Raw genomic sequence first — 20,889 nt, 5'->3', positions numbered from 1 at the left:
TCACATATTATATATTAACATGTATTTCAGTAACCCTGAAATAAATAATTACAAAAGGTAAATACTTTTAAAATGCATAATCACAATAACACTATCATACCTAAAAGATTAATAATTCCTCAATACCATCAAGATACAGTGTTCAAACTCAACCATTTATCTCATAAATGTTTTTATTTGTTTGAATCAAGGCCCAAGTAAAATCCACATAAATAGGTTGATACCTCTTTTATCCAACGGTTGCCCCTACCTCTTTTCAAATTTTTTTCTTACAATTTTTTATTGTTGTTGTTGTTGAAGGGAGCAAGTCATTTGTCCTGCAGAGTTTCCAAGGATTTGCTGATGGAATCTCCATGGTGAAATTTAACATGTTCCTCTGTCCCCTGAATTTCTTTGTAAGAGGCCAAGGCTGTAGATCATCAGTCCTTTTTCTAATTTCTCAATATCTGGAAACTATGTGCTCTATCAGCATCTGCCGTAAGGATATTTTCGCTAGATAACTGAGTACATGTATCCTAATAACTCCAACTTTCTCACAATTCTTCAGCAACATTATGAGTCTTCCTTTGTCGCTTTCATTTCTGGCAATATTTCAAAGCTACCTTTGAAGCCTAGTCTTTACTGCCATCATCAGCTACTATTACCTCATAAATGAACCTGCGATCTTGTTTCTGTCTTTTCTCTAGAAATCTAGAGATTCATCCATCATCACAGACAACAGTTTTTCTTCATTGTGTGAAGGCATGACAACAAAGGGCTGTTTGGTAGGTGAGTCCCATATGCTGGTTGTCTTAGTTATCTAGTGGTGTTATAACATAAATACCACAAGTGGATGGCTTTAGCAAAGATAAATTTATTCTCTCACAGTTTAGAAGGCTGGAAGTCCAAATTCAGGGTGCCAGATCCACGGGAAGGCTTTCTGTCTCTGTTGGGTCTGGACGAAGGTCCTTGTCATCAATCTTCTCCTGTTCAAGGAATTCTCAGCGCAGAGATACTGGATGCAAAGGATGCACTATTCTCCTGTCTCTTGTTTCTTGGAAGTATGATGTCCCCCTTTCTCTTTGCTTGTTTCTCTCTTTTATATCTGTCTTAGTTATCTGGTGCTGCTATAACAGAAATACCACAAGTGGATGGCTTCAACAAACAAAACTTATTCTCTCACAGTCTAGTAGCTAGAAGTCCAAATATAGGGCATTAGCTCCAGGGAAAGTTTTTCTCTCCGTGTCAGCTCTGGAGGTCCTTGTCATCAACCTTGCCCTGGTCAAAGAGCTTCTCAATGCAGAGACCCCCGGTCCAAATCATGCACACTCATGGCTCTTCTTGCTTGGTTGTAAAGAGGTCCCCATGGCTCTCTGCTCACATCTCTGTCTTATATTTCAAAAGAGATTGGCTTAAACATCACCTAATCTTGTGGATTGAGTCCTGCCTCGTTAACATAGCTGCTGCTAATCCCACCTCATTAACATCATAGACGTAGGATTTACAACACATTGGAAAATCACATCAGATGACAAAATGGGAATCTTGGACTAGCCAAATTGACAAGAATTTTTGGGGGAACACAATTCAATCCATAAAAATATCTCAAAAGAAATTAACTCAGTATAACTTAATCTTGTAGATTAATTTCTGCCTCATTAACATAACTGCCTCTAACCCTACCTCATTAATATTATACAGGCAGAATTTATAACCCATAGGAAAATCACATCAGATGACAAAATGGTGGACAATCACACAATACTGCAAATCATGAAGAGCCAAGCTGACACACATTTTTGGGGGAGACACTATTCAATCCATAACACTGGGTAAAGTTTCCTTCCTGCCTCTGGTATTTGAGATAACTTCCTGTCTTCATGCTGGTGAAGTAGTGGCATTTTCATAGCAGTTGTAAATGCAACAAAGGAAATCAGTATGAGGGCCGTGTGCTGGTACCACGAGCTGCAGCAGGAGCCATATCATTCTCCACGTTAGGGCTACCGACTAGGCTGCGTCCGCAGTCTCCATTGAGATTTCAACGGCTGATTTTCAAAAGTAAATGACCAGGCCATTCCTCTGAGGTGCTTTTCTCCGGGTAGACTTGAATCTCCATTATTTCTGTTCACTTCCTAGAGTGTTAACAGTTTGTACCACCCAGGGTCTCCAGTTAAGGCTTAGTCAGATTTATTCCTTCTTATCAAATATATATTTTTTTTTATAAGATATAGTTAATAAAAGCAAATATTTGTAGTTAATAACTGCAACCTGCAATGTTTGGAACTATGGCAAGTGAAATGTGCCACTTTTAGCTTTTCTTACTTAATTTGTTTAAACATGGAGTTTGCAATCAACTTTCAAGAGGTAGATCAGAATTACCAATAAGGTTTGCGCGCACACACACACACACACACACGAATGATGACATTTAGTACCAGCGATAGTGTCGGAAAGAAGTTCAATCATGTACCGTGGATATTTAAATTGTTACACAATTTTGAGAAATTATCTGGCATACAGATAAACATTAAAATTGTGCTTTCGCTTTGCCACAGCAAAGCAGATTTTAGAATTCTAACAGAAATAATAACACCATGTATGTACCTTTTGTAACCGTGGTAGAACATAGGATATAAATTCCGTCATGCTCATCAGTGTGGAAATAGTTTACCTTTATACATTCATTTGATGGAATTGATACACTGTGCAACCATGCCAGGTCACAATAACTTTCTAAGTATGACAGCTCAAGTATCATATATATATGGGGGGGGGGAGGTGAGAGAAAGGGAGGGGAAGGGAGAATTGTAAAATTGTGAGAAAACCACCAAACTGCTATCTTTTGGCTACTGCAGAGATGACATGGGAAGCTAAGACAAGACTCTTAAAAAAAAAAAAAAAAAGAAAGAATATCATAATTTTACTTAAAAAATTTAAAATACAGAATATATGCATGGATTTCTTAGTAATGGTAATAAGAACGTTCATTCAAAGATAGAATTTAATTAAGGGAGACAAACAAGCATTCTCCTTTCCTACTAAAATATAAAATTACGACTATAGTTATCACTGTGTACGTTCAAACTCTGAAACTTCATTCATCATTGTTCTCCTGGCTTTTTTGTGTTTGTTTGTTTCCACATGGAACATATTCTTCACTTTAATAAATTAATATAGAGAGTTTTCCTAATGTTTTCCCCCTAAAATTTCATAAGGAGACCACATTGACTTTTGCTAAAAGAAAAAAAATTTCTTGTAAACACAAAATTTTTGTGAAATCATTTCTGAAAATATATCTGAACTTTAAATTACAAGATGAAACTTCATTCCCTTTGATATGTAAATATTTGCTAGACCATTTAATACCATTGTTCAGAAAGATTACAGGAAAGGTAGAGATTTCGATAAACACAGAAGTGAAGACTCAAAACTAACCTCACATTTAAATTCCATCTTGAGAGTTCACTTGATCAAGTGTAAGGCATATTTCCAGGGGCTTTATTACTATTTAAATTACAGCATTTGCAAAGTTAAAATTCACTTATTGAAAATGGTTACAACTAGATGAAATTGTTTTCAACTGAATTTTAGTAGTTGTTACAAAGTTAGATTTAGAACGCTATTGCTGTCAGGCTCGTAGCAGCTGGATATTCATTATTCATTTCTGCTGCAAGAAACACAAACTTGTTTTTTTTTTTTTTTTTGTAGCTGACACTCTTCAATGCTTGACTTATTTTAAGACAAATGGAAAATAACACTCTCATACATATATTGATCTGCTTTAATGGTCAGACACAATTTTAGAAAAGAATCCTTTCCAGAAAACACAGGGTAGAAGAAAAGTCTTGTCTGTTTGCTGGAGGGCAAGAAAGCTCACAGATAGTCAGATGTGCACCCATATATGTCCCTTTAGTATTTGGGTATTTCAGGGAGTAGGAGATGCTGATACAACCTAAGCTTCTCATGTGTATTGATTTGAATTTGATTTTCATTCTGTCCCTTTATCCTTCCAGAGGCTGTTGCCATGGGCTTCTATATAGACTGCATCCTTTCAGTAAGGTATGGGAAAAGCAAGAAGTATAATTTTACTTTTCTGGTCACACCAGTAGTTGATCATGCAATCTAGTTTTGTGACATTTTGTATGTCAGTACAAAAATTGGCATATCTTGGAAATTGGAAAAGACTTTTATCTGCACATCGAAATTAAGCTGCCAACATAGATGCGCTGATTTCGTGGTTAGTTGCTATTTGCCAATAATGTCTCCCAAACTAGAAATTACTTCAAGTGAAGAGGAGAAAAAAAACAAAAAATAGAAAGTAAAAAGAAAAAAAAAGAGAGACAGAGAATGACATTTCTGCACAAAAGAATTTGAAACTGTGTCAATTACTTGAAAAAAAAAATCAATTTAATAGTAAGCCCATTCTCAGTGAGTTTGGTAGTCCGAGTTTAGACAACCATTTATAAAATGCATTTTTACTTCTTTGGTTTAATCAGTAGTATTATGTAATAGTAGGAGAAAAGGCTTGGAGTGCTGGAATCAGAAACAGTTTTGACTTAATAACTGCGTGATTGATAAATCCTGTTTGAAACAGAAAACAATTCTATTGTCAAGCACAATATCAGCAAGGAGCCTTATTCCACTTTCATGGTGGAACAATAGGAGATATGTAATTCTGCCTAAATTTGTCTCACTGTACACTTCATAATTAAGTACATTGTCACATGTACCTTTTCTGCTTATAAAGTTGTGAATAGCAAAACAATGGTTTTACCTAGATGGTATAAATTGCTATTCAAACAGGATCGTTCCTTTATGTCTGTACATAAAAATCTTCCAAATGTGACTTTTAGTAAAAACTTGAATTAAAATCATGTATGTTGTTGTTAAGTGCCTTTGAGTCGGTTCTCACTCATAGTGACACTAAGTACAACAGAATGAAACACTGCCCGGTCTGGTGGCAATGTTCTGCTGCTATTCATGAGTTTTTCACTAGCCAGTTTTTCTTAGAAATAGATCACCAGGTCCTTCTTCCTAGTTTGTCATGGTCTTGAAGCTCCACTGAAACTTATCCACCATGGGTGACCCTGCTGGTATGTGAAATACCAGTGGCATAGCTTCCAGCATCACAGCAACGCTCAAGCCTCCACAGGAAGACAAACTGACAGACGAGGGCTATACATATTTGTAAAGATTTCTGTGACATTTTCTTGGTTAAAAAATTTTTAATTTTATAAGTTTCATGTTCCTAATGATAAAATTTAAATCAATAACCTGGTTACTTCATAGAATTAAACAAACATATTTCATATTTGCAGGCTTAAATTCTGAGAAATTCCAAATGTATTATTTGCTTTTTCAGAGTTTAATGTTTTTCCTGGAGGCTTATAAGTTCTAGTTAAAGAAATCTACATGATACAACATGGATAAATATTGAAAAAGTCAGTTACAAAAAACAGTTATTGTGTGATTCCATTTATATGAAATATCTAGGAGAGGCACAGGGACAGTTGGAGGGAGGGGAAGAGAAGGATTCACGGCTTAGGGAATACTGAGCTTCTGTTAAAAGTAATGGGAGAATTTGGAAAAAGATCATGGTAATGGTTGAACAACACAATAAACATAATTAATGTCACTGAACTGTGCGTGTACAGAATGTTGAAATGACAAAAATTGTATATATAAAACAAATCATTTGTATATATCCAACACCAACTTATATATATATATGTATATAAATACATTGCTGTTGAGTCAATTCTGACTCATGGTGATCCTGTAGGACAGAGTAGAACTGCCCTGTAGAGTTTACAAGGAGCAGGTGGTAGATTCAAACTGCTGACCTTTAGGTTAGAAGCCAAGTTCTTAGCCACTGCACGAGCAGGGGTCCATATATATATATATATATATGCTTATCTGTGTGCTCATATATATGTGTGTGTGTATATATATATGTTTAGAATCTATGTTGCTGATTCTTTTTTTGTGGTATACACACACACACACACACACACACACACACACACACAAAGTGTGAGACCATCTATAGAGTTCTGGTCCACAACGAGAATGAGAAGTAAACCAGAATCTGCAGCAGTGAGCCAGGAAGCCATGCCACAGCCACTGTAGCAATCAGCCCAAAATGATCAGGACTTGATCAATAACTAACAGCTTCCCTAAATTTTGCTCCTGCTTCCAATTTAGGACCAACTGGTGAAAGCCAGATTTGCTCCCTTAACCAGTCACATAAGATGCCCTTCTTCTAGTTAGCTTGCCTTCAGCTTCCCATGCCAACATTATTCAATCAGGGTAAAGCTAAAGCTTTCCCTTTTTTCCACTATAAAGCTTGACTAATCCTTTGCTTACTTTACAGAGATGGTGGATGACACCATTGATATAGCAATCTGTGAACAGACAGCCTTTGCTTGTTGTCATGTATATGGTCTTTGTTTATTTCTGTGTGTGTATGTTAAGAGATCATGCTCCAATCAACTTACTTTAATGATTCATTCCATTCATCTGGATTATGGCTTGGAATTAAAAGTTTTCTGCCTGTGTCTTATTGTCTTAAAATGTTAGCTTCACATTCTTAATAAATACACTAAAAGTTACACTCAGGTGGAGAATTATAGAGTCAAATTTGTTTAGTGAAAAAAATGTGGATACTGGAATTCTAGAAAATCAGGTTTCCTGTATTGGATTCAAGGCTAGCTATTATAGGAATGTAAATAAGTAAGCTCTCCTAACCTCAACGCATGTTGTTGTTTGCTTCTGTTGTGTGTGTGTGTGTGATTTTTTTTTTTTTTTAGTTTTACATGGGAGGGTGGTTCAGATAATCAGAAACATTTTGTATATGGCAACAAATACTTCATAAATATTTAAAAAAAAAAAAAAACCTGCCATCAACTCAATTCTGACTCATGGGGTTTTCCTGTACCACAGGGTTTCTCATAGCTGATTTTAACATGCAGACCTCCAGGCCTTTCTTCCAAGGTGTCTCTGGGTGAATTTGAACCCCCATGTTTCAATTAGTAGTGAAGCACTTAACTGTTTGAACAACCCAGGAATACTTTCATACCAATATTGTTCAGTAAGTCAAACGTATTATTGCATGATTAATTCACACAGTCATTTTTTTCCAACAAGTATTAATTATCCCACTTCTTCAAGGACTTTTAACAGTGGGAGAGATAGAAATACAAATAACAGGAAAACAAAGATATTCTTCCTGAAGAACATGTTGTCTGCTTTTGTTGTTATTAGGTGCTGTCGAGTCGGTTCCGACTCTTAGCGACCCCATGCACAACAGAATGAAACTCAGCCTGGTCCTGCACCATCCTTACAATCATTGTTACGCTTGAGCTCATTGTTGCAGCCACTGTGTCAATCCACCTTGTTGAGGGTCTTCTTCTTTTCCACTGACCCTCTACTCTGCCAAGCATGAGGTCCTTCTCCAGGGACTGATCCTTCCGGGCAACATATCCAAAGTATGTAAGACGCAGTCTCGCCATCCTTGCCCCTAAGGGGCATTCTGGTTGTACTTCTTCCAAGACAGATTTGTTCGTTCTTTTGGCAGGCCATGGTATATCCAATATTCTTCGCCAACACCAAATTCAAAGGCGTCAACTCTTCTTTGGTCTTCCTTATTCATTGCCCAGCTTTCATATGCATATGATGCCATTGAAAATACCATGGCTTGGGTCAGGCGCACCTTAGTCTTTGGGGTGACATCTTTGCTCTTCAACACTTTGAAGAGGTCCTTTGCAGCATATTTGCACAATGCAATGCGTCTTTTGATTTCCTGACTGCTGGTTCCATGGCTATTGATTGTGGATCCAAGTCAAATGAAATCCTTGACAACTTCCATCTTTTCTCCGTTTATCATGATGTTGCTCATTGGCCCAGTTGTGAGGATTTTTGCTTTCTTCATGTTGAGGTGTAATCCATACTGAAGGATGTGGTAAGTGCTTCAAGTCCTCTTCACTTTCAGCAAGCAAGGTTGTGTCATCTGCATAGCACAGGTTGTTAATGAGTCTTCCTCCAACCCTGATGCCCCGCTCCTCTTCGTATAGTCCAGCTTCTTGTATTATTTGTTCAGCATACAGATTGAATAGGTATGGTGAAAGAATACAACCCTGATGCACACCTTTCCTGACTTTAAACCAATCAGTATCCCCTTGTTCTGTCCGAACAACTACTTCTTGATCTATGTAAAGGTTCCTCATGAGCACAATTAAGTGTTCTGAAATTCCCATTCTTTGCAGCATTATAGTTTGTTATGATCCACACAGTTGAATGCCTTTGCAGAATCAATAAAACACAGGTAAACATCCTTCTGGTATTCTCTGCTTTCAGCCAGGATCCATCTGACATCAGCAATGATATCCCTGGTTCCACGTCCTCTTCTGAAACTGGCCTGAATTTCGGGCAGTTCCCTGTAGATATACTTGCTGGAGCTGTTTTTGAATGATCTTCAGCAAAATTTTGCTTGTGTGTGATATTAATGATACTGTTCTATAATTTCCACATTTGGTTGGGTCACCTTTCTTGGGAATAGGCATAAATATGGATCTCTTCCAATCAGTTGGCCAGGAAGCTGTCTTCCGTATTTCTTGGCATAGACGAGTGAGCACCTCCAGAGCTGCATCTGTTTGTTGAAACATCTCAATTGATATTCTATGAATTCCTGGAGCCTTGTTTTTCACCAGTGCCTTCAGTGCAGCTTGGATTTCGTCCTTCAGTACCATCAGTTCCTGATCATATGCCACCTTTTGAAATGGTTGAATATCAACCAATCCTTTTCGGTATAATGACTCTGTTTGTTCCTTCCATCTTCTTTTGATGCTTCCTGCGTCGTTTAATATTTTCCCCATGGAATCCTTCACTCTTGCAACTTGAGGCTTGAATTTTTCCTTCAGTTCTTTCAGCTTGAGAAACCCTGAGCGTGTTCTTCCCTTTTGGTTTTCTATCTCCAGCTCTTTGCACATGTCATTATAATACTTTACTTTATCTTCTTGAGAGGCCCTTTGAAATCTGTTTGCTTCTTTTACTGCATCAATTCTTCCTTTTGCTTTAGCTGCTCAACGCTCAAGAGTAAGCTTCAGAGTCTCTTCTGACATTCACCTTGATCTTTTCTTTCTTTCCTGTCTATTCAGTGACCTCTTGCTTTCTTCATGGATGATATCCTTGATGTCATTCCACAACTCATCTGTTCAATGTGTCAAATCTATTCTTGAGTTGGTCTCTAAATTCAGGTGGGATATACTCAAGGTCATATTTTGGCTCTCGTGGACTTGCTCTGATTTTCTTCAGTTTCAGCTTGAACTTGCATATGAGTAACTGATGGTCTGTTCCACAGTTGGCCCCTGGCCTTGTTCTGACTGATGATATTGAGCTTTTCCATTGTCTCTTTCCACAGATGTAGTGAATTTGATTTCTGTGTGTTCTGTCTGGCGAGGTCCATGTGTATAGTCGCCGTTTATGTTGGTAAAAGAAGGTATTTCCAGTGAAGAAGTCATTGGTCTTGCAAAATTCTATCATTTGATCTCTCACATTGTTTCTATCACCAAGGCCATATTTTACAACTATTGATCCTTCTTTGTTTCCATCTTTCACATTCCAATTGCCAGTAATTATCAATGCATCTTGATTGCATGTTCAATCAATTTCAGACTGTAGCAGCTGATAAAAATCTTCTATTTCTTCATTTTTGGCCCTAGTGGTTGGTGCATAAATTTGAATAATAGTCGTATTAACTGGCCTTCCTTGTAGGTGTATGGATATTATCCTATCACTGACAGGGTTGTACTTCAGGATAGATCTTGAAACGTTCTTTTTGAAGATGAACGCAACACCATTCCTCTTCGACTTGTCATTCCCAGCAGAGTAAACTATATGATTTTCTGATTCAAAATGGCCAATACAAGTCCATTTCAGCTCATTAATGCCTAGGATATCAATATTTATGCATTCCATTTCATTTTTGAAAATTTCCAATTTTCCTAGATTCGTATTTTGTACATTCCAGGTTCCGATTATTAATGGATGTTTGCAGCTGTTTCTTCCCATTTTGAGTCATGCTACATCAGCAAATGAAGGTCCTTTACTCTGTCCATGTCATTAAGGTCAGCTGTACTTTGAGGAGTCAGCTCTTCCCCAGTCATCTTTTGAGTGCCTTTCAACCTGGGGGCTCATCTTCCAGCACTATATCAGACAATGTTCTGCTGCTATTCATAATGTTTTCACTGACTAATGCTTTTCAGAAGTAGACTGCAGGGTCCTTCTTCCTAGTCTGTCTTAATCTGGAAGCTCAGCTGAAACCTGTACTTCATGGTTGACCCTGCTGGTATCTGAATACCAGAGGCATCCAGCATCACAGCAACATGGAACCCCCACAGTACGACAAACTGACAGACATGTGGGGGAACATGTTGTTTAGTAGGTAATATATTAACTATGAGAAATGTTAATATATTATTAGACCCATTGGTTTATAGGTGCACGGAAGATGAAGCTTTTAATTATGCTTGGATAGGTGGGAGAAAGATAAAGAAGGTGATATTTAAGCTAAGTCATGATGACGGGGTATGTGTTCTTCAGGTAGATTGTGTTTGAATGTGAAACGGGCAGGGAGGGAAGATTAAAATGAATAGGAAACTTCTAGGCAGAAGGAACAACATATGGAAGTTGTGAAGAAATTGACACATTCTACCTGAAAATAAGAGCACATGGCTCAAATTTAGGCATATGTGGAAGATATAAAATTTCATGCTATAAGGCGTCCCATAAGCCATCTGGAAAGAAAACAGATAACAGCAAACCTGTGAATCACCTCTTCCATACTTGTGGTTCACTTAATTGAGACACATTTTTTTTTTCTCTACCAGATCTCTGTATACTTATGCTAATAGTATATACTAAGGGTTCCTGAAAATTTATATTAAAAAATACTTAGCAGGATATTCCTGGATTTTAATAGGAAATACCTGGATTTTTAGCTTCCTTATTATAAATTAGGCTGAAATTTATGGATATAAGAATTGTAGCAGGATGAAGTATCCCATGTAGACTTTTACTATCTGTGTGTCCACATACAGAGATAAGTATTCAATTATTTACAGGGAAACATAATTTTCTTCTTTCACTTCTGTATAATTTCTGCTATTTGCATAGTAAGCTCCTCTTTTCAAGCTTTGAATTAGGGTTTATCACAAAGCTGTTTGATTTAAGGGTCATTCTTTTTAAAATTTAAGCTGTCCCTGTTAAACTTTTCAATATCAAGTCTCTCAACTTACATTTTTTCTTTTCTAATTTATTTAAACTAATTTCATACTTTTCTCTTTTTTCCAGTTTATTAATGATAGAACTGAAACCTAGAACTTGAGTCAACCGGAAAAACTGAACACAGACGTGTCATTTACTGCTAGCTGATAACCAATTAAAACCAATTCAAAATAGAGGAAACACCAGGAAAGGAGAAGATAGCTACCTTTGGGAAACTTGAAAGCAGAGTAGATAGTTGTTTTGCCTAGAAAACCAGATTCTAAATTTTCAATTCCATAAGCTGATGAAGTTGATGACTCTACCACTTTCTGATTGTCCTGTGACTTTCAGAGAATGGAAGCAAGTATGCAATCTGGGAGTAGTCCATAGTAGGTTTATAAGGTAATAGTAATGATCTGATCCTGAATTTGTATACACATATGTTCATCATATCATTGTTTTAAAACTCCATGCATTTTACGTACTCTTCTTTATGTAGGAAACATTTCCCAAACAGACAGTAAATATTGAATGTATGCATCATGCTTTTTTTCATTTTACCTGTTTCCTCAGTTTGAATACAGCCTTTCATTGTTCTAGTTCTCATTTATTTAATCCCTGTTTTTTCAGTAATCTTTCCTAATAGATAAAGATTTCATTTGATGAAGGCAGGTGAATGGAAGGAGGGAGTCAGTAAACATCTTGGAATTTTTATCCTAACAAAGGGTTAAGATTACACATAAGTGATATATCAGGATAAGAATTCACAAGGATGAGACAATCATTTTATAGGCACCAGGAGGATGAGCTGGGAGTCTATACCAAGTTTTGACACAGAAATTTAAACTAGATAAAAATTTAAATCAAAGATTAAGACAGCAATCCCTATAAACTGGAATAGACTAGAGGAATAGAGCACAATAACTGAAAATTGCAAATTCCTTTATAAAACTGGAGTCTTCATCAGGTTTAGATTTTGATATGAGTACAGATAGTTTTATCTGGACAAATTTAATATCAAAGATGACTCTAGGCTCCATGTGATACAGTGATCAATGCTTTAGCATTATCTTCCAGACTGTCCTAACCTGGAGCATGATAACCCAACTGTATACAGAAAGAGAACACATAGTCGTTTATGCATTTTCTGACTGAAACTGTTTCTATGGAAGGAAATTTATTCTGTAAAAATCCAAGAAAAGTATGCAAAGTATGAGAGTGGAGATTTGACAAACCAACCAGTAAAACATATTATAAAGCCACTATTATTAGAGTACCTGGGCAGCACAAACAGTTAAAAATCTCAGCTCCTAACCAAAATGTTGGCTGTTCAAGTCCACCCAGAAGCACCTTGGAGAAAGTCCTGGCTAGCTACATCTGAAAAATCAGTGATTGAAAACCCTACGGAGCACAGTTCTATTCTGTCATACATGAGGTCACCATGAGTAGAAATTGACTCGACAGCAATAGGTTTATTGTTAAAGTAGAATGGCATTGTGATAACAGATTTGTGGAACATTTTTCACCTATTGCTGGAAATAGAAAAGGAATGAGAGAAGGTGACTCAGTCTAATCTCCTTGTAAACATGTTGATGGCCTACATCCTGGTAAATACGCCAATGTTATTTCCTCATTTATGGAAAGCCTTTAGCAGGATATACCTGTCTATCAGATTTATTTTTTTTCTGGTATTTCATGGTATATTCGATATTCTTGAACAACACCACTGTTCAAATGCATCAATTCTTCTTCGGTCTTCCTTATTTATTGTCCATCTTTTGCACGCATATAACGTGATTGAAAATACCACTCTTTGGATCAGGTGCACCTTAGTCCTCTACAGCTGCTTCTGAGGGCATTGATCAGGGATCCAAGTAAAATGAAATCCTTGACAACTTCAGTATTTTCTGTTCATGATAATATTGGTCATTTGTCCAATCGTGAGGATTTTTGTTTTCTTTATGTTAAGGTGTAATCCAATCTGCCTTTGAAGAAGTACTGCCAGAATGTTCCTTAGAAGCAAGGATGAGATACTTCTTCTCATGTACTTTGGAGATGTTATCAGCAGGGATCAGTCCCTGAAGAAGGACATCATGCTTGGTAAATAGAAGGTCAGTGAAAAAGAGGATGGCCTTCAATGAGATGGATTGAGGCAGTGCCTGTAACAATGGGCTCAAGCATAGCAATGATTGTGAGCTGGTGCAGTGTTCTGTTCTGTTGTACATAGGGTTGCTGTTAGTTGGAATCAACTTGAAGGTACCTATCAACAACAACAACCTAGCTATCAAAGATTGGTCATAGCAAACAAACCTGGAATCTACACTGTCTAGCCATAAAACACAGAGCTCATGAAAAACAGCTATTTAGCCATAAAAAGAGCTCTTGTCTGTATAATTAGAGTAGGCATTCATATTATACAGATACTTAATATGTTAAATCTGGTCCAGGCAAATCTGATGGGGCAAAAAGAACCTGGTCCCAGAACTCTCTTTTCTTCAACTGTATCTTATGGTTATCTGCATTTTGAAATTATCCATGAAGTTTGATAGTGATTTGTGTGGGTCTAACTTTAAAATTTTAAATAAAATTCTTATTAAAAAGAAATACGGAAGACAGCTACCTTGTCATTTGGCTAGAATAGATCCATATTTGTACCCATTGCAAAGAAAGGTGATCCAACAGAATGCAGAATTCATCAAACAATATCATTAATATCACATACAAGAAAAATTTTGCTGAAGATCATTCAAAAGCGATTACAGCAGTACATCGACAGGGAACTGCCAGAAATTCAAGCCAGATTCAGAAGATGATATGGAACAAGGGATATCACTGCTGATGTCAGATAGATCATGGCTGAAAGGAGAGAATACTAGAAAGATGTTTACCTTTGTTTTATTGCCCATGCCAAGGCATTTGACTTGTGGATCATAACAAATTGTGAGTATTATGGTAAAGAATGGGAATTCCAGAACACTTAATTGTACTCATGAGGAGCCTTTAGATAGATCTAGAGGCAGTTGTTTGGACAGAACAAGGGGATATTGATTTGTTTAAAGTCAGGAAAGGTGTGAGTCAGGGTTGTATTCTTTCACCATACCTATTTAATCTGTATGCTGAACAAATAATACGAGAAGCTGGACTATATGAAGAAGAACGGGCCTTCAAGATTGGAAGAAGACTCATTAACAATCTGCGTTATGCAGATGACACAACCTTGCTTGCTGAAAGTGAAGAGGACTTGAAGCACTTACTAATGAAGATCAAAGACCACAGCCTTCAGTATGGATTATACTTCAACAAAAAGAAAACAAAATTCTTCACAACTGGACCAGTAAACAATATCATGGTAAACGGAGAAAAGATTGAAGGTGTCCGTGATTTCGTTTTACTGGTATCACAATCAACACCCATGGAAGTGACAGATGAGAAATTAAATGACACATTGCATTCTGCAAATCTACTACAAAAGACCCCTTTAAACTGTTAAAAAGCAAAAATGTCACTTTGAGAACTAAGGTGTGCCTGATCCAAGCCATGGTGTTTTCAACTAGCTCATATGCGTGTGAAAGCTCCATAATGAATTAGGAAAGACTGAAGAATTGATGCCTTTGAATTATGGCATTGGTGATGAATATTGAATATACCATGCACTTCTAGAAGAACTAACAAATCTGTATTGAAAGAAGTACAGCCAGAATGCTCCTTGGCAGCAAGGATGGCAATACCTCATCTTACATACTTTGGACATGTTACTAGAAGGGACCAGTCCTCGGAGAAGGACATCATTTTTGGTTAAGTAGAGGTTCAGTGGAAGAGGAAGGCCTTAAAGGAGATGGTTTGACACAGGGGCTGCAATGATGGGCTCAAAGGTCATGCAAATGGCACAGGAATGGGCGGTGTTTCATTCCGTTTTACATAGGGTGGCTGTGAGTGGAAGGGACTCTATGGCACTTAACAAAAACAACAATTTTAATATTGATTTCTTCACTTATATCAGAATAAATTCTAGAAATATATTCCAGCAAGTATGAGAATATAATATATGAAAAAAGTAATATTTTAATTTAGGGTTATGAATAGACAATTCACTGAAAATAACATTCAAAAAGCCAGCTATAAGTTCTTAGCCCGGGAAATTTAACTCAAATAACAATGAGATATGTCTATCACCAAGTTGGAAAAAAACCTAAAGACCAAAATCCTCAGGAAAGTATGAATTAATCTTTTGGCAATACAACTTAAAAAAAAAAAAAAAAATTCCTCTTGCATCAATTCTAACTCATAGCAACCCTATACACAGTGTATAACTGGCCTATAGGGTTTCCAAGGAGTGGCTGGTGGATTCAAACTGCTGACCTTTTGGTTAGTAGCCAAGCTCTTAACGACTGCATCACCAGGTTTCCATATCTATTTAAAATATTTTCCAGTCTAGCTATCTTATTCCTTGATTTTTTCCAATAAATTGGAAAAAAAAGGCATTTAAACCGTTAAGTAATTAGAATAAAGTTCTTTGAGTATTTTTGTAATATAAACAAACGAACTATGAGAAAAGAAAATGTCTATGAAAATTAAGTAAGATAGGATATTTAGCAGTCCATAAAACAATGGCATATGTTTATAAGTTGGCTTATAGAGATTTATACAATACCTAATATTTACACATTGAAGTAGAATAGCAGGATACAGAGAAGTGAATTAAATAGACTGTTTATTTTAACATTAAGGATATATATAAATATCAGAGAGGAGAGATAGAAATATAGACAGAGATTTCAATAAGATTATATAATATACAGAAAGTTATGCAAGAGGCTGTTAATATTAATTCCTGCAGTAGAGAAAAAGAGTTGATAAATGAGAAGAGCGTTGGGGTGGGGGCAATTAAAGGAAGATATTATAGCATTGAAACAACAATGAAAAATTAAAGTATCCTTGATAAAAACAGTATGCAGAATATGATCTCATTTTTTTTTTAATTAATTGTGTTGGTAAACTAAATTTATGACAAATATTATCTTTTTATGGTTGTGATTTCAAGTGATATTACTGTTTTTCTGACTCTGCTCTGTTTTTGTTGTTTGTTTTTTACTTTTTAGATAAGTATACAATGTTTACTTACGAGCTTAATAACAAAAACTAACTTTAAAAATATGACCAGGTATTTTTGTTAAATGCTCATTTTGTCGGAAAACATACTAAGCACAAAATACACCATTTACTGGCTAACTGCGCTGTGCTTTTCAGTGTGCTAAGGGATCAAAGATGAATAAAACTGTAGAATGCTTTTAGTGCCTGAGCTTTCTCTATCTCACAGAAAGGGGTACCTGGACTGAGCACCCTAGATAATGCTCCAGAATAGAATAGAATTCCACCTTAGGAGGGGGCAACAGAGGCCAGATCCATTAAATATTTCTAGTTGATACAAGGTCATATGTATAAAAGGAATACTCTGGCCTCTAACTTTGTTTTCTTGAGGAATAGTAAGAGGTGACTAGGAAATGTATTAGACTTCCCTGCTAATATAACTTACCTCTGCTGAGTCGACTCATTGTTAAGTCCATCTTGAGGGTTCAAATGGAGGAAAAAACATTGAGGTTGTCCAGAATAATAATAAAAAAAAAAAAACCTGTCTTCTCAATAGAATGTGACTAATGGGTTTGTAGCTGAAGTGTGATAGAAGATCATTGGAAAAGGGAAAATTAAGGCAATAAGTGGTCAGTGTGTTGGGTGTTTAACTTATTATTAACATTGATAACACTAGTGGTTCTAAAGAAGAAGAGGAAAAAAAGACACTGACCTAGGGACTCAGTTGCAATGTCGGAGGAGGAGTAATGTTTGGGCCCTTAAAATGATTACAACCAGGCAGTTAGACGTGATAAAGCTGAAGACAAGCAGAAGAAAGGAATAAAAAAAAAAGAAAAAAAAGAGAAACACATGACAAGTGGTACAGGAGCTATGAGGATAACATCATCTCTCACGTGAGTAACCTGAAACGAAAGCCAATCAGCAGACAAAATCCAACTTTGAGTTAGAATAAGGAATTGAAGGGGATGGCCCAAGACAAGGCTGAGGACACACACATTATTTTGTGATGTCAGATTGAGCTCTTCCAGGTGGCATAATTAATCTAAGGGGATTCAGGTCAGATTTGGGGATGCTACAATCCACACAGTGATGAGAATTCTTGTGATGATGAATAGAGAATCTTAAACTCTTGAGATAAGCAGGGATGTGAAAATGATAGGATTAATCCTGGAAGTTTGTTAGGGAAAAGAAGAAAGTAACGTAATTTTTGCTTTGTTCCTGAGTATATTTTAATGTGCAGGATGTAGGAGGAAGTTCTTGGTGTATCAGTCTGGGTGGTGGTTGTTATTAGGAGCTCTGACTCAAAGCAACCCTATGTATAACAGAAGGAAACATTGCCTGGTCCTGTGCCATCCTCAAAATCATTGCTTTGTATGAGTCCGTTCTTGCAGCTATTACGTCAATCCATGCCATTGAGGGCTTCCCTAATTTTCATTGACAAAACACGATGTCCTTTTCTAGTGATTGGTCTTTTCTGATGGCTTGTCCAAAATAAGGAAGACAAAGTCTTGCCATAATCACTTCTAAGAAAAATTCTGGCTTTACTTCCTCCAAAACTGATTTGTTCTTGTATCTGGCACTCCATGATATCAATATTCTTTGCCAACATCACAGTTTAAATACATCAGTTCTTCTTTGGTGTTCCTTTATAATTGTCTCGAATGCATATCCGGCAACTAAAAATACCATGGCTTAGGTCAGGTGCAACTTAGTCATCAAAGCGACATCTTTGCTTTTTTCAGATTTTAAAGAGGTCTGCTGCAGCAGTTATGCTCAATGCAATGCATCATTTGATTTCTTAACTGCTGCTCCATGGGCATTGATTGTTGATCCAAGTTGAATGAAAGCCTGACAATTTCAGTTCCTAAATAATTTATCGTGATGTGGTTGATATGCCAAGTTGTGAAGATTTTCATTTTTCTTATGGTCAGGTGTAATCTATTTAGAAGGCTGGGGTTTTGACCTTCATCACTAAGTACTTCAAGTCATTTTCATCAAGCAAGGCTGAGTCCATCTGAATATTCTAGGTTGTTACTGAGTCCTTGTGCAATTCTGATGTCTTGTTCTTCTCCATATAGTCCAGTTTACAGATTGAATAAGTATGTTGAAAAGATACAAACCTGGACATAGCTTTTCCAATTTTAGACCATATGATATCCCCTTGTTCTGTTGGAAAAACTGAAACCTGGATAAGAATATTGTAATAGTGTCATGCAAAAAAAGTTGTCCAAAGTGTATCAGTTTCAGCTGGGAAGAGGTGAGTGGATTCTACCAAGAGCCAGATGGTCTTAAAACTCAGAATGTTCCTGTGAGTGGTGGCACAACACAGGGAACATCTATCTCAAGGATGTCCCAGTGGAATACCAATGTTATTATGGGCTTATAGAAACACAGTGGGACCAACTGCGTGCTTGAAAACCAACTTGATCATAACGTTTATTTCCGTCTTTAACCTTTTTTAAAATTTTTCATTTCAGTGCAATTTAAACTAGCATTATGTGTAGTTTACCTCTTAAAATTTTTTTCAAGAATTTGCAAAATGGTTGTTATGTAATGGAATGACATTTAAATGATAAAACAAGAAAATTTGGAGTTTTCTATGCAGCCAAAAAAAAAAAAAAAAAATTGCCCTCAAGTTGATTTCAACTTCAAGTATGAAGACACAGTACAAAGAAGACAACAGAAAAAAATCCATGATATGATTATTTTTAATAAGATAACCAAAAAACCAAACCTATTACCATCAAGTCTATTCTGACTCATAGCAACCCTGTAGGACAGAGTAGAGCTGCCCCATAGCGTTTCCAAGTAGAGGCTTGTGGATTCGGTTAGCAGCCGTAGCTCACCATAGCTCTTAACCACTGCGCCACCAGGGCTCCTTTATTATGCTAGTACCTTTAAAGTATCAAATAATGAAAGTAAAAGTTAATTCAAATTAAAGCATTTTTGAAAAACATTTCAAATTATATTTTACATTTACTGGTAACAGATTTTGATCTCTCAAAATATGCCGTACCTTACTCATTGCCGTGGAGCCGATTCTGACTCATAGCGACACTATAGGACAGAGTAGACCTGTCCCACAGAGTTTCCAAGGAGCACCTGGTGGATTGAACTGCCAACCTTTTGGTTAGCAGTCATAGCACTTAACCACTATGCCACCAGGGTTTCCTGTCAAAATATAGGCAGAGGAAATATATTCCTGTTACTAACAATAATGAAGATTATTAATATTTTCATACAGTCTGTATTCTAAGCATTAAAAACAGCTTTAACATGATAGATAACATTACTCATTTTCAAAAATTTTCAAGTCATCACACATGTAATATAAAAGAGTTTTCATAATTCCAAACTTGAGGTCCTGTTTTCAGATTTCCCATCGTCGCCATTACAAGCAAGAGAAAGGCAGAAGACACTTGAGATAGTAACCGTTTTTCACTTGGTAACACTTTTTTTTTTCTTTCTTTTTTTCTAGAAGCAGTAAAAATAACTTCAAATCAGGTTACAGAATGCTCTGCTGGATTGTAGATGTCACACAAAGCAGTCTTTCCCTACAGCCGGGTTTCAGCGGGAAATAAAAGGTGTGCAACTTGAGAGATTTAAAGCTTTTATTTACAGATATTTACCTTAAACTGTGATAAGGTATTCTGTTTGGTTCCTTTTTTTCTCAGTCTACATCAATTATTTTACCTCACTCTTAACAAAGAAGGTTCAAGAATATGTAATTGTATTTAAGGGAACAAGTAGACCTGGAAGAGAGAAGTCTAAAGGAGACTATGAATCTTACACTAAGTGTCTTTGCCTCAAGAAAATACTCTTAGCCTCCACGAAGAATTCACTAAGCTGTTCTTAACCACTTGGATCTATCTAGTTCTGGAAAATACGCATGAATCCATATTTCTTCTCTCTCTTTGCAGATGAACAAAATGAAGTTCCTTTTCTTTGGGCCACCTGACACACTTAAAATTCGCAATGACTTTAAAGCCATGCGCTGCAAGCAGAATCATCGTTCATTAGTTGTGTCATGTTTTAGTGGGGAATATGTAAAATTGTCTTTTCTAAGCATTTGTTTTCCTTTTTTAAGAAGTGAATTTCCATAATACCCAGGCTTCAGATAGGCAGCGGTATTAGCTATACTTCAAGGATAAGCTTTAGCGTTGAAAAAATAAAGAAGTGGCAATTTTATTTTATTTTTTTCCTATTGTCAGTTTTCCTTTGAAGCATCAAATAGGTTATTGATATTCTTTGGCACTTAAGCTATTTACTTACTGTGACTTAACGAGCCGTTATAAAGTGAGCCATATTCCCACTGTGCGTTTCGTGCAACTATTACTAGAACTTCTTTTCAGAAGGATTTATCTATTAATCAATATCCATCTTATTGTACCATTTCCAGAGGTACTAAAGAGACTTCTCTTCTGAAACAGGGCTTGCTCTGCTATGATTACTCTATAATAGTTTTAAGATGTACAATAAGGAAGCAACAGGCGAACCATCTAGCTTTTGTGACGTGATCATTTTGTTATTGTCGTTAGGTGCCATCAAGTCTATTTCAAC

The 20,889-nt window shown here is 36.5% G+C and overlaps 1 pseudogene; it reads right to left on the bottom strand.

The window, feature by feature from the left end:
* Positions 1-256: 256 nt before the first annotated feature.
* The window catches only part of LOC100659899 (dolichyl-phosphate beta-glucosyltransferase-like), a 28,526-nt pseudogene continuing 7,893 nt past the window's right edge, over positions 257-20,889 (bottom strand).

Source organism: Loxodonta africana, chromosome 2 (genome assembly GCF_030014295.1).
Source record: "Loxodonta africana isolate mLoxAfr1 chromosome 2, mLoxAfr1.hap2, whole genome shotgun sequence".
Classification (NCBI taxonomy): domain Eukaryota; kingdom Metazoa; phylum Chordata; class Mammalia; order Proboscidea; family Elephantidae; genus Loxodonta; species Loxodonta africana.
The sequence above is the reverse complement of the archived record's forward strand: the minus strand, read 5'-3'. Positions and strand labels throughout refer to the sequence as shown.